This window comes from Sinohyriopsis cumingii, chromosome 8 (genome assembly GCF_028554795.1).
Source record: "Sinohyriopsis cumingii isolate HCF-2022 chromosome 8, ASM2855479v2, whole genome shotgun sequence".
Classification (NCBI taxonomy): Eukaryota; Metazoa; Mollusca; class Bivalvia; order Unionida; family Unionidae; genus Sinohyriopsis; species Sinohyriopsis cumingii.
Window position 1 is genome coordinate 65,363,649 of NC_142968.1, and position 13,622 is coordinate 65,377,270.

Below are 13,622 nucleotides of genomic sequence, written 5' to 3' on the forward strand. Positions count from 1 at the left end.
GGGTTTAATGCCATTTTTCAGCACACGATAGGCTATACATGGTGGCCAGTATTAATGGTGGAGGAAGAACCCAGGAAAGCCCCAGAAAGAACCACCTACCCACAAGAAGCTACTGGCAAGCTTTCTCACATACCCACGCTGGCCGAATTTGAGACTCGAACCCATGCAGACAGAGGTGAGATGGCAATGATCCGTAACGGAGAGCGCTTTAGACCACTCGGCCACTCCCTCACCTATAATTAAGACTTTACAGCTTAATTAATGCAATCAAAATGAAGGATGTCCTGATAGAAGAAATAATAATCAGTAGTATTTTAGTACAAGAATACCATCACTCACTCTTTGAACACCCAAAGTGTAACACAGCAGTTATAAAATAGTAGCTAATTAAATTAAATACTGTTTTAACATGAGGAAATTTTTCAAAAATATACATTCTTACTAAACTTGCTAAAATTGTATACTTGGCAATAGCTGGTCATTTACAGATCAGTTTTATACTTGGTGCTGACTAAGAAAAGTAAGTCAAAAGTACTTTTGAGGTAGCAGAAAATGTAAACCAACACAGGTGATTCCTAAATCATGCATGACAGAAGCAAGAAAAGACAGGTGTGTGCATATATGGTACACGTGTGGAAGTGTGAAGCATTTAATGGGATATGACACCAGAAATGGTAGATAAGATTACATCACTAATGCAGGAACTAGTAGCAACCTAGACACCTATTTATCATCCCACACCTGGTTATTGTGTATAGTCTCCAATTTGATACTACACTTTTAACCCCTGCAATATAGCTTGGTGTGGTTTACACAAATCATCCCCAATTTAAGCATTATTAAAGTTTGACAATTTACATAAATTCAGTGTCTTTGCCATCTATAAAATGCTATCCTTTGTTCATTTATAATACACATATTAAAAGTTCATAGATTAATATAAATATTAACAAGAAATTTTAGCATGATGCAACAACTGTACCCAGGTGGATATTTATGGACATGCAGTGTGAAGATGAATCTCGATTAAATTACAGAAAAAAGTATATAAAGTGCAAACTATAGCCTTTGGGATGCATTTGTATATACCACACCAGTCTCAAATGTTAAAAGATATATTTAACTTTAAGTCTGTATGATGACCTCATGCAAAAAACCTACCTGTCATGGTATCATGTTATACAAGAGAAAGTTACCTCATGCAAAACACCTGTACAACAATTATACAAAAATGAGCCAAACCAAATTAACAACAATGGTTGCTCTATTGAGCAAGATTACCTGATATTCACAGATAATGTTTAACTACTTTGGATGCTTGAAAAATCTGCATTACTAGTACCCAGATACAGGTTATTAAGATATAACTATTACTAAGATACAGGTTATTCACATATAACTAGTAATCAGATACAGTTTATTAACACATACATAGTCCCCAGATGATACAGATTATTAACACATAACTAGTAACTAGATACATAGTACCCAAATACAGATTATTAACACATAACTGGTACCCAGATACAAGTTATTAACACATAACTAGTATCCAGGTACAAGTTATTAACAAATGATAAATAGTACCCAGATGATACAGATTATTAACACATAACTAGTAACTAGATACATGTTATTAACACATAACTAGTACTCAGATACAGTCTATTAACACATACATAGTCCTCAGATACAAGTTATTAACACATAACTAGTATTCAGATACAGGTTATTAACATAATAGCTAGTACATGTACTCAGATACAGGTTATTAACACACAATTAGGACCTAGATACAGGTAAATAGTACTAAGATTAATAATAATAATAATAATAATAATAATAATAATAATAATATTTTATCAAGGTGACAAAGTCTTTATTTTAAGAGGGTGATATGATTAGTACCAAATCTTATCTCCCTTGTGGATACAGGTTATTAATATATAATTAGTACCCATGCATAATTAATTAACATATAACTAGGACTATATACATGTTATCAAGACTTAAAGTGCATATGCCAGTAATGTACCAGAATTCTTTTTTTTTCTTTCTTGGCTGTTACATGCTAAGGTAAGATTTCAAGAATATTGGATATTCACATTTAAAACAATGAAAATTTATGCTTGATAAGAAACAACCTGTTTTTTTAATACTTGTTAAGACATGAAAGAGAAATAATGCATTATATTGATTTATTACTGGGAGAAGATGCAACAGACACAACATGAATCAAATTCTAAACAGCTGTTGGGGAAAATAAGGGTGGGTCCAAACACCAGGAAAATGTTATGATTTCACTGAATTGCTTAAATCAGTACAACTTCTGTGATATAAGTATTTTGTTTGTGCTCAGCTGGATATAATGTTATATGTCTTAGCAGAAATATACTGTCACTGAGAGAGAGAGAGAGAGAGAGAGAGAGAGAGAGAGAGAGAGAGAGAAAGAGAGTGTGTGTGATTTGGATTTATAACCTAGCTTTTAAAAAAATTTCCGTCATATCCCTACAATGTCTGCAGTGTAACTGTTTATAGTGATGTCTAGCACTGGGGTACTAGTCATAGCACTAACCTCTTAATGCTGAGTGACAAGCTAGGCAGCTCCTAGTACCACTTTTATCAGTCTTTAGTATGACTCAACTGGGGGTTTGAACCAGTGACCTACTGCAATTGAGGCAGATGCTTCAACCACTAGACCATCAGAGCAGTGAGAGAGAGAGAAGCTGGGGTGAGGTATGTATGTATGTATGTATGTATGTATGTATGTATGTATGTATGTATGTATGATTGTATGTAGTAGTATTAGTTTTAATGGTATTGCAGCAAAAACATGGCTATAGCACACTTAAAATAAAGAATTTTGACAAATTTGCACACAAAAATTGGAAGATAAATTCTTCCAGATAAATGCAAAAAAGTTAAGTACAACTCGATAACTATAAAACATAAAGAAGTAAAAACAATTCTTTAAAATGTTTATAAAATAACAGACAATGATAACACAGGTACAATTCTTTAAAAAAGGCAGGAGGAGGGGGCAGTGTGGGAAGAGAATTAGAAAGCAAGCAGCATTTCACGATTTTTTCTTACACAGTAAATGATGTCAAGTTCAATTAAATTATAATTATTACAAATATAATTCTGATTTACCAATCTAAAACTCTAGTTTGCACTATCTGAATAACACATGTCAAACAGCATACGATTAATTCATTATGCATATGCAACTGAATTAATAGAAAATAAGAATGTCAACCAGCTCCTGGCTTTGACACACTTAATAATTTATGACCATGTATGTTGATTTAACTTACATTGAAAATTAGCCTTTCTCAAATTTAGTCAACCATTATGACCTATATAAAGAGTTAACTGAACTCCTGATGACTATTCTCTCTCTCTCTCTCTCTCTCTCTCAGCTTTGTTTAAAGTGATGATTTAAAACAACAATTCAGCATAAGCTCTAATAAGCTTCTTAGCAACATTGCATAAAACAACAGAATCAAGTACGATTTCTTATACTTACAAACACAGCATTGTACATAATAGATACAATTGGACAAAACACACAGCGCATAACCTAAAACATGAACAAGCAAAGCATTTTAAAAGGCTGTGATTAAAATTGAATTTAATATCTGGATAAGTTAAAGCCACCATTTACAATAATTTATACCAAAAACAAATAATTTTGAAAAAACTGAAATTAACATTAAATGCAGAAGCACCAAACTAGGAGAGAAAAAAACAAGACGAGATGCAGCAGACACCTTACTTAAAAAGCAAGGAGACAACAGTAGGGCAATTACACAAGACCAGGACAGAAAATGAAAAATATTAACACATACAATTTAACTGTTTTCTTCATGGTGGAGGTGGCCGGATATTATCTGCAGATATTACATTTACGCTCCCCCACCCTCTCTCTCTCTCTCTCACACACATAAAAAAAAAACACACAAGTATTCAACAAACCTATTTTTTCCAATATTAAGACAAAAAATTAAGTGAGCCATAATTAACTGACAGTTAAAGACTGGAAAATTTATATATGTTATCCGGGGTTTTGTGATGGTTAATTTTTTTTCAGTAGATGAATACATATATATTTGTAGCAGACCAAGACATTTTCTGGTATCATCAACTGTCCAAAATTAAAACAATGAATTATTAATGAAAAGAGAAGTTAGCCTTTTCTGCTGATAATTATAAAATCCAAAAGCCAGTTGACCCCTATCCAAAATGGTAAAGTTTGGAACTCTGTTATCAGCAAGATCATTTTTTTCTCAGAATTTGTGCATTTCACAGCTTATATCTTTCAATAATATTACAATTAAAAATGAATACTGAATGACAGAGTATGAAGTTAAGTTTAAATGAATGCTGAATCACACTGCATGGGGTTAAATAAAATCAAGACTGAATCACACAGCAGGGAGTTAAATGTTAAATAAAATGAATACTGAATCACACAGCAGGGAGTTAAAGAAGAACTGAACACTGATTTAAACAGCATGGAGTTAAAAGAAAATGAAAATATGAACACTAAATCAAACAGTATGGAGTTAAATCACACTGATACAGAGATTCTTTTTTTATATATAAAACAAAATAAAGAAAAATTGCAAAAGCAAAAAAGGCATACAAAATATTTAATCTTTTGAAAGAGCCATTCTGCAATTGGTTTTTCTCCCCCCCCCCCACCGGCCATTATTTTCTTCAAAACAAACATTGGATTAATGTCAGAAATAAACATTGGCTAAGCTCAAAGGTTCGTTGGCTGCTCCAATGGCCTAGTGGTAAGAGCGTCCACCTCGGATGTGGGAGGTTGTGGGTTCGATCCCCAGCCGAGTCATATCAAAGGCTTAGAAAAATGGTACCAGCAGCTGCCTCGCTTGGTGCTCAGCATTAACAGGTTAGTGCTAGGACTGGTCGGCCTAGTGACAGGGTAATGTGACTGGGTGGGACATCATGATACATGTCTGCAACATGATGCCCCAGTGCTAGACACCACTATAAACTGCCACATTGCAGTCATTGTAGTGATATGACTGAATTTTTTTAAAGCTATGTTAAAAATCCAAATCACACACACACACACTCTTTTTCCCCATGATAATGTAGGAAATGTTTAAGAAATTTTAGCAGGAGTTTAAAATTGTTTTGTTTTTTGTCACACTGAGTAAAGATTGTCTTTTATTATTATTATTATTATTATTATTATTATTATACTAAAATATGGTTCATATTGCAAAAGTCTACTTCCATAATCACAGGTGAATTAGAAGACCACACATGTCCAGTGCACTTATTGATTAAAATACAAAAAAGTTCATTTTGTCATGGATATTATTAAACCAATGTATAATGAGTACAACAGCTAATATATCTATGTAATATATCTATGTACATATAGCAAATAAAGCTGTGACATATCAAACGGCTACATAAGGATGTACTGGATATCAATCTTCTGGCTATAAAAAATTGTGACCTTAAGTGAGCCTTAAGACATGCCTTTACAACACCTACAAAGTGATTTTCTAAAATGGCTGCAAGTCAATCAATTTGTGATAAAATCTTAATTTTAACCACCTGTATATGTCCAAGGGTAGATTATACCAATTCACCTGCCCAGAACTACATAAAGTTGCTTAACTTACCTTGATCTGGTAGGGATCTTAATTAATTCCTCTGGCTGCCTCTGTAAATCCAGTATATATTACAATCCAGTAATATGTAATTATAATTAGTTCACATGTGCAATTAATGTCCATTTCTTTTTCCAATATCAGTAAACAACATCCATTTCAGATTGTAAATGATTTCTTATTTTGTAAACAAAAATGAATTCATGCCAAAAACAATATATCTATAGAAAGACACCAGACTTGGTGACCAGCTGAATCAGTACAGTTAGATAAATTTCCAACTCTGTATTTGATACACAATGATAGCCTATTAAATTGCTATCTGTCCATTGTTTTTATATCCACAGACAAATTCTTTCTGCTGGGTAAAATCTCTTGTGATAAGCACCTTCAATTGACTCAGACACACATTAATCCATATTTAGCAAGTACACCATTAAAATTTATCCGTAAATCCACTAATATGTTCACCTAGTTGGGAGTCAGCAAACAGCCTTCATAATGTAAGCAAATATAGTCCTACCTTTACCTGTGATATTCTCTGAGCTGTTTACTCTCCTATCTTAGCAGCCCTGCAAATGGTTGAGAGTTGTGTGGATAACATGACAGCCATCAATAATCCTAAGCTCCGCCTATCTGCCAATAACAGATCAACAGTGAGCCCACACAGTGTCTAGGCATAACACAAGGGTGGTGTTCTTCTTCCAGTTTGAAATTTAGCTGTACAACTTCTGACCGTTAGGGCCCTGGAAAATTTTCATACATTTTTTAGGTATGAACTATGTTAGTGAATACTCATGTTGTATCATTCATGTTTTAGAAGCCAGTATTAAATGTGATTACTTACATGCACAGAACTTTTTGTGTTCACTAAGCTGACAATAAGCCTTTTTTAAAATTATGAACAGATATTTTTCCTTCACATAAAAACAGATGACAGCTTTGATGGGTTATTTTTATTTTATACTGAGAAAAAAAATATTGGTGTAAACAAATTATGTTGGCAGTGGCAGATGAACTTGCAAATCAACCTGCCCAAACAACAAGCCCACACTAATATTTGTAAGTACAAATTCAGTAACTTATTTATTCTATACTTTAATTAAAATAAAAAACATGTAGAGCTATTTTTTAAAACTTTCATTTAAATGTAAACCAAAATGTATCTTAAAATTTCATTTCCATATTTATGTGGATGAATTAAAAAGACCCCACAAATCATAATTTGTAACGAATAAATCCCATCCAAACCTATTCGCTTCACAGAACATTAACAAATGTTCACAAAATTATCACATCATGCTTCCTGTTTTAATGAGTTGAAAATACTTGACCCTCTACTGTTTTGTCAATGATGCATTTAAATTCTGTGAGGAATAATGCATTAATGTGTTCTTTCTGCACGTATGTTCATGTAGTCACTAGTGGATTGATAGCTGTAAAATAGTGTTTAATATAAAGTCAACAATATGGTACGAAATTGCCATCTCTGTTCTTTTCAAGTAGCAGATCTTCCCATTTTGGTGACATAGTTTTCCTGCATGCATCACTTAACTCGACATACTGAGATGGTTACTAACTACATTCTGATCCATTGATCTTAAGGACAGTTATACCACTGATTAGGACTGCACCAAAAATTTCTTGTAAGAACCAAAAAATATCAATTCTGGTTACCTGCCACCATCACCAACAGATGTCATGTTTTTGTTTTCTCATCCCATGATTAGCAATAGTATGTGTAAAAGATTGACTACAATATGACTTTGTCTATGTACAGCTAAAACAAAGCAGTGTAAATTGAACAGGATTTATTTTAAAGGGTATAATAACCTCTTTCACCAATGAACTGTTTTGAATTAAATTTTTCACACTAACATAATCATGTCCTCAGAGAATTATGCTAATGAACTGTGTAACATACGATAATTTATTTGACTGCTCGTCGTGATATTGGTGAACTCATTTTCTTTGAATAAATTAGTGCATCATTTGGTGCCTCATTTTTCCAACCTTAGACACATGACCAAAACAAATCACACACACACACACACACACACGTTACTATATTTCATTCATTTTGAATTTTTAAATTTAACAATCATATACAAAATAAAAAATTTAAATATTAGACATGGCAAAAAAGTTCACAAACACAAACATGTATGTGTGTGTGTCTCTTATATCATGAAACAGTTATATGTTTTGCTTCTCTTGCTGTAATTTATACTGCCAATATCACCACCACCATAACAAAGACCATGAGGGATATTTTTAGCTATACAATTGTAATTTATATTTGTTATTTTCAAGATATCAAACTGAATTTTTAATGGTAGCCACAATGCTAAAAAGGAAAAACAACCTCATTACTCACTTTCAAAATGTGCACCAATTCAATGATTGTCAATAATAATTTACAAGAAGTTTAAATCACATTTTCCACAAGATTTACATCATACACAGTTCATAAAATACTTTCAAAATTCATTTCTCTATCAGAAGTAATGATCTGCCTTTTGAAATTGAATTAAAATTCTATAAAAATTGCACAATGGCATACAAAACAGATGGCTTGAAAAAACAAGGATGATGTTCTGAAAGTTGTGGGGTGATGTGTTCTTAAGCTGTCAATCAAACTACTTATTGTTCTCCTTCAAAGAAAACAACTTTTTCATTCATCAAGGACAATCCTCCCTCTTTCTCCCTTTATCTCTCAACAAGGATGGAAGGCATGCATGCCTTCAGTTGCTTCTCTGACATCATTTCTGATGTCTGATGTGACCAACTAACTAGCAGAATTTTACATAACAATGGACAGATCAATATTTGCAGAAAATGAGAGAGAGAGAGAGAGAGAGAGAGATTGGAAAAAAGGATGGGTCTCAAAGTTGTTACCCTGGTCTTAAAGCCATAACTTCAAAAGCATCTTTTGATGCAAACTTGTGCTAAAATACTGTCAAATTGTGCAAGTTCTTCAAATGCTATTTCTATTTAGGTCCAAAATATTGGTAATCAGAGAAAACCACATTCCATGCCTACCTGATTCAACAGACCACACTGCCACAAGAATATCCAGAAATGGAACATACTCCAAACTTGTTAACTCTGTATCTTGAAACATTTTAATCAAAGTTTTTAAATAATTAGGTGGGGGGGGGGTAGCAATGACATTATGATGTACAAGAGGACTTTAGGATTTATCTTTTCCCATAAGGCTCAGAGTCAAAGTAAGGTCATGCCAAAACAATTTAAAAAATGATCATTAGTAATTTACCATGCTCTGAGCATAAATATCTTAAGATTTCAAAATATTTGGTTTGTGATTAGGGCTTTTTAAAAACAAAGCTTTAACGATTTTTCAATCATATTGCTACGATTCTGCAGTGTGGCAGTTTATACCGATGTCTTCACTGGAGCATCATGTCGCAGACATGTAGCATGATGTCCCACCCAGTCACATTATCCTGACACCAGGCCGACCAGTCCTAACACTAAAATCTTAATGCTGAGCGCCTAGCGAGGCAGTTGTTAGTACCATTTTTGTAAGTCTTTGGTATGAGTCTGCCAGGGTTCAAACCCATGACTTCCCGCTTCCGAGATGGATGCTCTAACTATTAGGCCACTGGAGCAGCCTCAAAATGTTTGGAAATATCACACTGCTTTCATCAGTGACTAATGTTGATCATCTGATCCAAGGAGACTGGTGTAGATGGGTAGTAATTCAAGCCCCTCCTTCCTGTTTAGTGTTGGCCTCCTCTGTTGTATTTCGATTGCCTCCTTCACTTGAATCTTCTCTCTATAGATTGTCCTCTGATGTGATCACCTTGGTTTGATTGGAGATGAATTCAAACCTTCAGTTTTTAAATCTAAAGATATTTATGCTCTGAGCATGGGAAATTACTAATGATCATGAATTATCCTGAGCAAGGAAGCAACCTTTTTAGTTATTTCAAATAATATTTTTAAACAACCTGTCCAAAGCTTCTTTTTTTATCAAGGAAATAGATGCAGACTCAGTCTTTAGAAAATTGTAAAACTTTCAGTTTCCACAAAGTGGAGGCAGAACTCAATTTCCTGAAACTGTAGTATCACTCTGAACTAATCTGTAACTTGATCAGTCAATTTCTACTGATATCAGCAGATGGAGGCAAACAACACTTCACCTGTTAGTGTCGTATTCAGCTGGTGCTACTGAAGCCTGTTTGAATTTGAATCCTCTGTCCTTAACAAAGATTGAAAGTCAAGATATGAATAAAATTTATCTAGCAGTCAAGATACAATGGTTGTGTGTAATGCACAAAATTATTCATCCCCAGTGACCCGTTACCTTATACGCTTCTTCCAATCTATAGCTGTCATATTCGTATATCAATTGTCCTATTCTACTGGGCTAATCTCAATTGGTTCAGTTTACTTATGATAAATTCTTTCCTCCATGAGTATAGAATGAAATATTATTAATGTCAGACTGTTTTGAAGCAGGCACCAGAAGTACCTGCTACACAATAAAACGTTAGATGGCATTTAAGTACAGATGTGACTTTAAAATGGGGTTTAGAATCTGTTTTGAACAACATTTAAATTATGTAGAAGAAAGATATTATGTTCAGTTTTGAAAAGGCAAACAGTAGTCCAAAATTATTTTGCCATTACTTTTATTCTGTTTATTTTTGGACTTAGAGAAAAAGAAATAAAATATTACTGACCAGGATTTTGTATGAATCACAAGTGTCACCAGGATTTTGAATCACCAGGATTTTGTATGACTCACAAGTGTCTTCCCCCTCTCCCCACAGCAAGACTAATCATGATACAAGACAAAAAAATGAATGGTATTACATGACTAGATAAACTTGATTTTTTTTAAATAAGATGAATACTGGGTATCAATAAATTTAGATTCATGAACTCTTCAACATGTAAAGTCTGATCTTGTAAATGCAAGTACTATGCTCCTGAGTCTTCCATTTCACTTGGAAGCTTGGATTTATCTGGATAATTGGGATTTCTTCATCACGATTAAAAAAAGGTCACTCTGTATATTTGGTGGGGGACTCTCAGACCTAAATGACTCACAAGTAAACAGAAAAAATATAGAGTTGTGATTGTAAATCATGCATACCTTGGCTGTAGACACTGCAGGTATACAAGTTCAAACAAATTTCCAACTGTAGAAAATCTATTTATGCATACAAACATACATAGCAAATTTCCTAAATTGTGCTCATAAAGACTTTGTTACCAAAAAGTTCCAAAAATGTGTGTGGGTGGGGTGGGGTGGGGTGGTAATTTAAAAGAAACTGCTGAAATTGATTGAGAATTTAATCAGGCCATCAAAATAAAAATACAAATATGCAAAAAAATTTAATTCATCTATCTTGAGTTACGTTTTTGCTTAATCATTTTAATAAGGATTTTGTGTGTGTGTGTGTGTGTGTGTGTATGTAATTTGAATTATTAACGTAGCTTTAACAGTTTTTCAGTCATATTGCTATGATGTCTGCAGTGTGGCAGTTTATAGTGATGTCTAGCAGTCTGGGGCATCATGCTGCAGACATGTAGCATGGTGTCCCAACTAGTCACATTATCCTGACATCGGGCTGACCAGTCCTAACACTAACCTCTTAATGCTGAGCACCAAGTGAGGCAGCTGTTAGTACCATTTTTGTAAGTCTTTGGTATGACTTGGCCGTGGATCGAGCCCACAACCTCTTGCATCTGAGGTGGATGCTCTAACCACTAAGCCACCGGAGCAGTAATAACGATTCTGTATTTAAAAGAAAATACTTGAAGTCCAAATACTAAAACATTTCTGTAATGGCTTGAAAATCCATTCATGCCATATATATATGCTTACAAAATATGTGATCGAAATTGTTTGTTAACAAGGATTGTTTCTTCAAAATTTTCTGAAAACACACAGACAGGACCCAGTCGTGATGTTCCCAAAAGTATCACGACAATCAACACTGTACTGTTTGTGTATTGGTCATTATATTCTGTTCATGAATATTGTCATACTGGGATCGAAATGAGGCACCTCATTAATTTTCAAGGTAATAATGACAACAAAATCTTTGTATTATCAAATTTTAACACTTATAACACAAAATAGAACCTAAATTTTTTACAAACATCATGTAAGCAGTTTTGATAGAAAATACGCCTTTTATTAAAAAGTAAAACCATGTAGCAAAGAGGTCTAAACCATTTGTCCTTAAAGATCAGTGCCGTCTCATCTCTGTCTGCATTGGTTCAAGTCTCAAGCTCAGCCAATGTGGGTATGTCAGAAAGCATGCCATTAGGTTCCTGTGGGTCAGTGGTTCTTATCAGGGTTTTCCCATGTTCTTCCTCCACCAGTCATACTGGCCACCATGTACAGCCTAACATGTACTGAAAAATGGCATTAAACTCAAACATGAATAACATTTATTTAATCAGCAAGCCCAGAAACACTATTCCTTAATTAAAAATTAAATTCTATGAAGATCAAAACTGTTTTTATATTATATACTGAAAACTTCCTTTAAGTAGATTCACAGTCATTGCAGTCAGCAAATTTTTTTTGCAGCAAGTCAAGTTTAGTCAATAACTTCCTGGATGAACAGCATTTTTATGTATTTAGAATTTGACAGATGTAAAATCCTGATGAATCAAAGACTGCCAATTTTTAGGTGCTAAAATGCTTAATTCCAGCAGGAGGACTTTATCACCCTAATAAATCTTCCCTCTAGTGAGAAGAAAACCTGGCAAACTTCTACAGTTGCAGGAAGAGATAACCTTATCATATCCAGTTCCAAGCCACTGCCTGTTGCTTGTGTAATGCTGACTTTTTTCACTTCTTTTCCCAGTGCAAATTGACTCCTACAGACAAGGAATACATTGAAGGGAAGGAGATAATCAAGCAAGCTATGTTCTTTCATGTGGCAAGAAGCTCTATCCACTCTTGATTTACTTGACACATCTTTGTACAGTACTAAAGAGCATCTAGATATGGTCATGTAGGTGCATTTACTCACCTTAAATTAAATACTAATTGTGCTTCTAAAATTTAATGCTAATATGGTTTAATCAACTAAACTTTTTTAATCCTGCGCTGTCCTTAACAGTCAACAAGCCAGATGAAAATTATTGATCAGTGTACTTTTTACAATGGTGGCTGCCAGGTACTAAATTAGGTCAAGAAAAGAGCACATGGGGTCTGTCACAATATTAGGTAGTACAATTTCTTTTTTCAACATGCATAGCTTTCATTGCTACATAATGGCACACAACAGTCAATGAGACCACACTTCAGGCTGACCTTATCCAAATTTATCCCCATACTTGAGCTTTGCAGTATGTATTTCTCAGGGCATGTAAATAATGACCTTGCAAAGGAATATGGATGTATGAGGATGCAAACAATCACCAATTAAAGGTATGTGTAATCACATTCCAAAAAATAACACGTTACTGAATTGGTAACTACTGAAAACATACATGACTCTTATGTCTTGTACTAATTGTAAACAGTGACCATAGTTCTGCTTGTTAATGATTAAATTATTGCATTTTAATCTATAATTGAAATCCTTATCACCAACACTAGCAATGGTGTCTTTCAGGCAACATTCAAGAATATGAGCTTCATTTAAAAAACAGGAAAAAATATTAAAATAAAACTGTCTAATCATGAGTTGCAAATTTGAATGTGGGACAATATCCCCTCAGGACAGTATCCCCTCAGGACAAAATTTGCCCAGCAAAATGAAAAATAGGACATAATCCCCACCCAGTCCAGGTTTAGCCCTTTTTAAATGAACATCTTGGGCCCTTTTTGTTGGCTAACCCTTTAGTAGATAAAATATGTACAGTGTGCGGGTTAGATGTTAGATTTGAACAGACAAGGATATTAGGTGCCTACTGATCATTTTGATCTGAAGAATAAAAGGCACGTTATGGCTTTGTAACCTTGCTTTCATA

The 13,622-nt window shown here is 34.0% G+C and overlaps 1 protein-coding gene across 4 annotated transcripts in view; it reads right to left on the reverse strand.

Annotated features, from left to right (window-relative positions):
* The window catches only part of LOC149793704 (nephrin-like), a 162,747-nt gene that overhangs the window by 122,819 nt on the left and 26,306 nt on the right, over positions 1-13,622 (reverse strand). For 3 of the 4 annotated variants that reach the window (XM_089967704.1, XM_089967707.1, XM_089967706.1), the window contains exon 2: positions 5,667-6,400. The gene's annotated coding sequence lies outside the window, so the exon portion shown is untranslated. The remainder of the gene's footprint in view (positions 1-5,666; positions 6,401-13,622) is intronic. The other variant, XM_089967705.1, reaches the window with a different exon arrangement.